We start from the raw sequence: 8,429 nt of genomic DNA on the forward strand, positions 1-8,429 counted from the left end.
TTAAATCAGTCTTCAAAACAAGAAACAACTTTCTATTAAGGAAAACTTTGTAACAGATTTATTCCTGAATAACAGTAACCAACAGTTTCCGTGTCAATTGAATTCATTATAGATTAGTGATAGTTTGATTTAGAGAAGGAAACATTTGTGAATAACCAAGTAAAGCTGGTTTTGTATGAACTTGATATGTAGCATTGCTGGATACCTGTTTTAGTCACTGGCAACGCCTGTTGCATATTTAAGGCTATCATACATTATCATTACTGTAAGGTAAATTAAGATATGTTGTTATTGGTACATATAATGTACCAAAACATGTATGTATGTAATTTCTGTAGAAAGTAAAAACAAGTGAGGAGGCATAACTTAACTAGGCCCTATTAGCAGTTGCAGTCATGTTGGCATTCAAAGAGAATTCTCTATGAGGAAAACAATACACGTTCTCGTAAATAAAGTGCTGGCAGACTTTACCATGTAAAATTCTTTTGTGCCCTTGTCTAGATATTCTGATGTACAAGAGCGTAAAATTCGACTTGGGAAACCACGATAAGTGTCCTGCTGATTGCACCAGTCTAGTGCATTGACAGTCTTACCGCCATAACAAAATACTGATTACTTTTTAGGAAACAACACTTCATGAAAGTCCACACAAACAGCATAAAGGATGAAAAATAAATGTTACAGTTTCACGTACACAACGGAATCCTAAGAGATAAGAATGATAACAGGGGTGGAAGAAGAAAACGCCTATAGTCGCTTTCGGAATCATACTACGCGCAAGTAATTGACGTAAAAATGCGCATATACACACGTGGAAGACACGAGTAATGTCCTGAAACCGTAAAACATTGTTCGGCATTAATTAAGGAAACTTAGTAATAAGACAACGCAGTTAGTAAATAAGAATCTGTACGATGACGATATCTACTCGTCAACATTATGTAAAACGCTACAGCTACACAACATAACGTGTGTTCGCAATCAACGAGTACCTCTACAAAAAAAAGTCGACATATTTTCGTGTGAAGAAGCAAATTACACTGCAGATGCACTTGAGAATTGGCAGTGTCCAAAACTAATTGATATTTTCCTGTCTTCATATCATAAGGTCTCCTACAGGAAAAGCAGCTATTTCCATATTCATTAATTTTCATACAGCCATAAACAGTCCTCTACTGGAGCTGTTCACAATCTGACATGCCAAATTTCTCAAGCAGAAAAGATACGGAAGGTACTTACCTTTGTAAAGGCTTATAACTACTTCACAGCAGCAAATTATTATTGTCACATGCCCAAAACATCACTACGCCACATTTTCAAAATAACTTATCGAACGACAATACGACACATACATCGATAGCCAATGCGTTCTCCGACCAGAACAGTGTCCCACCTCTTCAAAAACGAAAATGTTTCTACAAGAAAAATTCCAAAAATCTGAAGTAAAACAAGGTGTGTTATTCACGTTCGACTCACAGCATAGTGACGTAATAGTGTACTGTATTCCATTTTGTGGGTGGTCTTGTATATTCACTAGGGCTGGAAAAACGATATCCGCGTTCTAGGAGACTCGATATTCCCAATTTTGCCGCAGTGCTCGATAGTCGATACAGTATCGAGCTTGTTCGAACATGAGACGTCTGACTCAAGGGATACGCAAGAAACTACGAAGTAGCTGAAACAATAAGCTATGGCTGTGCATTAAATCCTACCACTGCACTAACTCCTACTGCGTTTGAACAAATTTACAACACAACAGTACGTATGGATGTAAGAAACATATATGTCAGTTTTTAAGTGTGTGGCGGAGGGCACTTTACGTGCCACTGTCCTTACCTCCCTTTCCTGTTACAGTCACGTATGGTTCGCGGGAAGAACGACTGCCGGAAAGCCTCCGTGCGCGCTCGAATCTCTTTAATTTTACATTTGTGAGCTCCTCGGGAGGTATAAGAAGGGGGAAGCAATATATTCGACACCTCATCCAGAAACGCACCCTCTCGAAACCTGGACAGCAAGCTACACCGCAATGCAGAGCGCCTCTCTTGCAGAGTCTGCCACTTGAGTTTGCTGAAAACATCTCTGTAACACTATCACGCTTACCAAATAACCCTGTGACTAAACGTGCCGCTCTTCTTTGGATCTACTCTATCTCCTCTGTCAACCTGACTTGGTACGGATCCCACACTGATGAGCAATAATCAAGTATAGCTCGAACGAGTGTTTTGTAAGCCACCTCCTTTGTTGATGGACTACATTTTCTAAGGACTCTCCCAATGAATCTCAACCTGTCACCAACAATCTGTTTGGAGGAGGATGTACGGTGAAGTGAGGATAGTATGATGAGGTTGGAGGAAGGTTTCTGACAGGATGAAAGCGTCAGTGTAGTTTTGGGAGAGGGTGTGAATGAAGAAGTGTTCGTTGGCCGAAAAGGAACAGATATTGTGGAACAGGACATTATACTGCTGTTGTCCCATGATTTAGGCAGATAAGAGGTGGTGGGAATGCATGGCTCATATGGGTTTCAACTAGGGTGTAGAAATTGGTGAAAAGAAAGTGGCCCTGGCGTGGGGACTAGGTGGCTTGTGTGTTGAGGTGGAAGACAGAGTGGGCAGCAAGGATAGTTTGGTGTAGGGAATGTGGCCTCTGGAAAGGGTGAATGTTTTGAAGAATTATGGTCAAAAAGCAGATGATGTCTTCAGCTGTTGGAGGTGGCTGGAGGGAGTTGTTGGGGTGAAGGCAATTGTCAATAGGTTTGATGGGAACTGTCAGCTCAGCTTTGCTAGGTGAGGAACAGGACACGTAGGGCAAGTTACATGTATTACATGAGGGAGGGGAAGCAAGATTAGGGCACTGCTTGCCTAAAAGGCAGGATTTACAATGGAGGCAGGTGAAAGGGTTTTCACAGTCCGTGGTCAGGTGGTTCTTATACACGAGGCATCTTCGACAGTGGTAGGATAGACAACATGATCTGGATAGTTCAGCTGTGTGTTGTCGTTTGTAGATCTGAGCCCTATGGTGGAGTGGATGGTCGATTGTGAATGAGGATTCAGTCAAGATGTGGACTTTGAAGGTCAGGTCAGAATCGTCAAAGATACAAAGTCAAACTTTCAGATCAGGATGGCAGTTGAGCTCAGACTCCACCTCCTCCGTTGTGGTCTCAGGGTTGATCCCTTTGATCACTGTGATGTGGGTGAGGGGATGGCAGAGAGGTTGTGATTACTTAGTCTGGGTGGTTGTGGGAAAAGGTGTGAGGCTTGCATGGGGACCGAAAGTGACATGGGGAATCTCCTGGATGAGTCTGGTGTGGAATTCTGGATCAAGGGTTCGATGAGGATGGAGTTTCTTCTACGGATGATCTGAGTGGTAGGCAAGGAAAGCATATATTTTCTGATTTCAAAGAGGAGGGTTTCCGATTTGAGGAAGCTGGAGTCAGGATGGGAGAGAAGGTGACATGGGGAATCTTCTGGATGAGTCTGGTGTGGAATTCTGGATCAAGGGTTTGATGAGGATGGAGTTTCTTCTACGGATGATCTGAGTGGTAGGCAAGGAAAGCATATATTTTCTGATTTCAAAGAGAAGGGTTTCCGATTTGAGGAAGCTGGAGTCAGGATGGGAGTGAAGGAAGGTATGTAGTTCGGTAGATGTGGTGGCAGATGGGATGACCTGGCAGTCCACATAGTCTGGGCTTTCCATGTGTTTATGCTTTCTTTTTGGTGTCAGGAGTGGCAGCAGATCAGTGCTGAGGCATTTGGCAGTCTGCCTGATAGCTGTAAGTAAGGAGGGTGTGGTGCACACAATTGAGAGTAACAGGTGACAGGGTTGTTTGCAAGGAGGCTTGAGTGAAGAGGGTACCACAGTTCAGGAACCTGGCCAAGTCAATGGAGATGGTGCAGGTGGACTGACATATGGTAGTGGCAGTTTTGGTATTGTTGCTGTACTGGATGGTGTTGGTCCTTATGCTGGATCTGAAGAGGGTGCTACTGAGGATGACATTGCTGGAGAAGGGACAACTGGGAGAGGAGGATAGGCCTGATGGAAGTGCTCCAAGTGATAGTAGGACAGGATTGGGAGGGGCAGGTGTAAACAATGGTGGTGGTTGGAGAAGGCATAGTGGCGGCAAAGTTACCAGTTGATGGATGATGACGAAGTTGGCAGTAGTGGCATCGGCTATGAAGGCGGTGGTGGTCGTGCTGGCAGTGGCACTGATGGTTGTGGCAGCAGCAGTGGCGGCGATGGTGGAACAGCAACAAGATATTGGCGAGATGGAGATGGTGACAGTGATGATGAACAGGCACGCGCACGTGCGTGCATATAAAAGGTTGATGGACAAGCACAACCACAGAAGAAGTCAAAGGCACAAAAAACTACACAGACAAACAGACACAAAGGAGAGGGGAGTTGCCCTATCAGTCTGTGGTATAAGTAGAGTAACAAGAAGTGAACTAATTGTATCTACACTAGCCACTTGATGCTAGTCAAAGGATGCACACCGATAACTTTGATTCAAATCATTTACAGTAGAACATTAGAATGAGTAGATAGTGAACTTTTCTATAAACAACTAAAAACCAATATTTGCTTATAAAATGTAGTGTGTCTCAAAAAATTTACTAACACTTTGAATCAATATAAAAACTTTATTTATAAACGTAGAAATAAGTTTAAAGGCTTGAATCACAGAAGACAAATATACTTAAAGAGTCATGTTCAAATTGATGACCATCATTGTCGAGACAAACCCGATTAGGAATTTGTATTTTGTGGACATACGTTTTACCTAAAATACCATACCAAAAACCCATAAAACACGAAATAATACCAAATCCAGTTTCACATCCCAGTTCCATTTGTCCCCAGTAGATGTCTGCACTGAAAAATCGCGATCAAAGTTCCATGGCCGCATCACACCATTAGACGGCTCCACTGTTAAAACTCGTCCTTAGGCCGTCGGTTATACCTTGAATGAAGTAGTTCTCATTCCTACCAACAGATGGCTCTCAGTAAAAACAGAACTGAGTCGTAAATTATTTTCCTCAGCTAAGAAGTTGGAGTATTCTAACATACCTGCATAACACATCAGCAGCGCAAAAGTACAATGTTTACGCCTGTAAGACTCAAATCAGTTCATGATATGTCATCATACTGTGATTAAAAAAGGCAAAAGAGCTGTAAATTAATTTTTTATTTATTGATCCATTTTCTTCTACAGCTGCACAATGTGCAAGAGATATTTGGATTTTTTTGTTAATATTAACAGTTTTACCTATAATATACCTTTCTACATACCAACACACATTAATATATCAATTAATGATGAATACATAAATAAATGTTGTTACGCTATATACAGAGAGATAAAATTCAAATGTTCTTCTGAATGAGACTACATTGGGTAAACACACCAAAATTTAGTTTTGTAGGTATTCATTTACTGTGTAAAATCAGTGATCAACCAAGTATGACTTCAGTTTAGCTTTGAAGTGACCAATGTTTTTTAGGTGTTTAATGGTGTCTGGTAAGGCATTGTATAGTTTGATACTAGCATGGATAAGGCTGTTTTGAAATAACTTTGTGTTGGCGCTTTGAACATCTACATCCAATTTTTGTCTTGTATCATAGCTGTGTGTTGTGTGATTTTGAGTGATAGGTGGTCTTTTTGTATGTAAGTGTTGCTTTAAATATATTATGTTTTCAAGTATATTTATGCAAGGAAGTGGGAGGATCATCTTTTTTTGAAACAATGGTCTACATGATTTGCGATAATCTACCCCTTCAATTATTCTTATAATTTTTTTTTTGAATTTTGAATGTTTTGATGGCATCTCCAGAATTTCCCCAGAACATAACCCCATACTTGAGGTGAGAGTGTACAACTGCATAATATACACACTGAAGGGTGTTGTAGCTCATACAATTTTTTAATGTACGCATCACAAAACAAGAAGTACTTAATTTTTTGTTCATCTGCTCAATATGTACGTTCCATTTCAAGTTGTCTTGTAGATGAAGTCGAAGAAATTTGGTACAGGCTGTTTTGGCAATTGTCTGTCTGTATAGCTCTATATTGGGTGATATCAGATTTTTTGATTGTGCAGTGTGTATATCCATAGCTACAGTTTTTTCAGTGTTTATTATTAAGTCATTGACATCAAAGTAACATGTTACCCTGTCAGTGGTTTCTTTTATGTTTTTTTACAACAGTTTCTTCTGAGTTTCCTGTAATTAGAACACCCATATCATCAGCAAATTGAAATATTTTACTGCTGTCATTGCTTATGTTTAGGTCACTTACGTAGAGTAAGAACAGAACAGGGCCCATTACTGATCCTTGTGGCACTCCATATTTAACAATCAGTAGCTTGGAATTATATTTCCCAATGACATTGTCCCTTGCTTGATCTGTTTCCACATGCTGTTCCCTGTTTTTAAGATAAGAGCTGAGCCAGTTATTAGCTGTTCCCCTAATGCCCAGATTTTCTAGCTTTTGTAGCAAATGCCTTTAAAAACTCTAAAAATATGCCCATGGTAAGTTTGTTGTTGTTTAATGCTATCATTGCTTCTAATAGAAAGGAGTGAACAGCAGATTCAGTTGAATGGTTTGCTCTAAATCCATGTTGAGATTCTGACAGAATGCCATTTACCTCTAAGAAGTCTGTTAGCCTCTTATTGAAAAGTCTTTCTTATATTTTTGAGAAAAGAGAAAGAAGTGCTAGTGGTCTATAGTTGGAAACATAACTTTGTTTCCTTTCTTGTATAATGGCTTTACTTTTGCGATTTTCAAACATGAAGGAAAAGTTCCTGTAGCAAAAGACAGGTTACATAGGTGGGTTAAGGGCTCAGTAATCAAGTCCCCACACTTCTTTATAATGAAATCAGGTATATCATCTACACCTGCAGAGTGTTTCATTTTGAGACTTTTTATTGTAACCTGTACTTCTTCTACATTCGTTGGGTACAGAAACATTGATCTGCTTGAGACTTTTTCCCTGTTTCTGTATGCTATTTTGTATTAGAAGTCTGTTACATTTATAAAATAGTTATTAAACATATTAGCTATTTCGTGTGGGTTATTAATGTTTTCCAACCCAGCCTTTAATACCATATTATTAACTCTACTTTTGTGAGATTTGGTTTCTTTTTTTTACAACTTGCCAGATTGCTTTGGTTCTGTTTGAAGCATCTTCTATGTATTTGTCATTGTCTCGTTTCTTTGCCTTCTTTATTATTTTATTTAAGATCGATTTATATCTTTTAAAGTAACTATCAAACTCCTGAGTTGTTTTGCAGCTTCTTGCAATATTATGAAGGTACCGTTTTCTAGCACAAGATTTCCTTATACCACTAGTAATCCACTTGTTGCTTTTAGTGGTTTGCGTTGTTTTGGCTTTCAATGGAAAAGCAAGATCAAAATAATGTTGAAAAATATTCACGAATGTCCGAAACTTATCAGAAATATTTTCCGTACTATACACTATCTCCCATGATTCTTGTTGGAGATAATTCTGGAATGTTTGTACTGAAGTATTACTGAAAGTTCTGCCTGTGAGTGTAGTCTTCCTCATATAATTATGGGATGGATTAGTGTTTACACAAAAGCTTATAGCCTTTGCATGATGGTCTACCAGTCCAGCTTTTATTACAACTGATTTATATATTGTTTTTGAGCTTATTATTATTATTTGGTCTATGGTAGTTTCACTTGTAGGGGAGTGGACTGTAATCTCCAAATTATTGGCTGTCAGTATGTTCATCAGCTCAGATTTTGAATTGCTTTGCTTATTTAAGTCTTCATTTAGGTCTCCACATATAAGAACTGTTTTTCGATTTGTTACTACTTTATTTAGTAAAGTATCAAGCCGAGTATTGAATTTTTTTAGGTGGGTACCTGGTGATCTATATAAACATATTACAATTAACTTGAATGCTGGAATTTCTATGCCTGATATTTCAAAATTTTTCTCAGTGTCTAAGGATTCAACATTGTCTAAGTTATTGAATTCGATATATTTCTTTATGTATATGCAGCTCCCTCCATGTGTAAACTTATTTCTACAAGTTTGTGCTGCTAACACATAATCCGTTATTTCCACTGTCTTTAATTCATTTTCTTTCAGCCAGTGTTCAGTTAAGCACAGAATATTAACGTATCTGAGTTCACTTGATAGCAAGATTTCAAGCTCTCTTACTTTATTCCTAACTGACTGTATATCCTAATGAAGAAGAGTGACCTGGTGAGATTTTGGGTTTGTTCTGGATGTACTAGGTTGTCCACTTACCTTTGAATTTAAATTGTGTGAGAAACCTTCGTTCTCATCTAGAGGCGCGAGTTGGTTTTTTTCCATTGGTCATAATTTAATGTCCTGATGGTGAAAAGGGGCAGTCCTCCATCTCTCTGGTCATTTACTTGTGTGGTCGATGTTGAGGTGGTT

The 8,429-nt window shown here is 39.1% G+C and overlaps 1 protein-coding gene across 10 annotated transcripts in view; it reads right to left on the reverse strand.

Annotated features, from left to right (window-relative positions):
• The window catches only part of LOC126336310 (uncharacterized), a 205,046-nt gene extending 203,518 nt beyond the window's left edge, over positions 1-1,528 (reverse strand). For 7 of the 10 annotated variants that reach the window (XM_049999898.1, XM_049999923.1, XM_049999891.1 and 4 more), the window contains exon 1: positions 1,240-1,449. The gene's annotated coding sequence lies outside the window, so the exon portion shown is untranslated. Of the gene's footprint in view, positions 1-1,239 lie in introns of all 10 variants that reach the window. The other 3 variants (XM_049999966.1, XM_049999875.1, XM_049999905.1) reach the window with 3 other exon arrangements.
• Positions 1,529-8,429: the final 6,901 nt, after the last annotated feature.

This window comes from Schistocerca gregaria, chromosome 1 (assembly GCF_023897955.1).
Source record: "Schistocerca gregaria isolate iqSchGreg1 chromosome 1, iqSchGreg1.2, whole genome shotgun sequence".
NCBI lineage: Eukaryota > Metazoa > Arthropoda > Insecta > Orthoptera > Acrididae > Schistocerca > Schistocerca gregaria.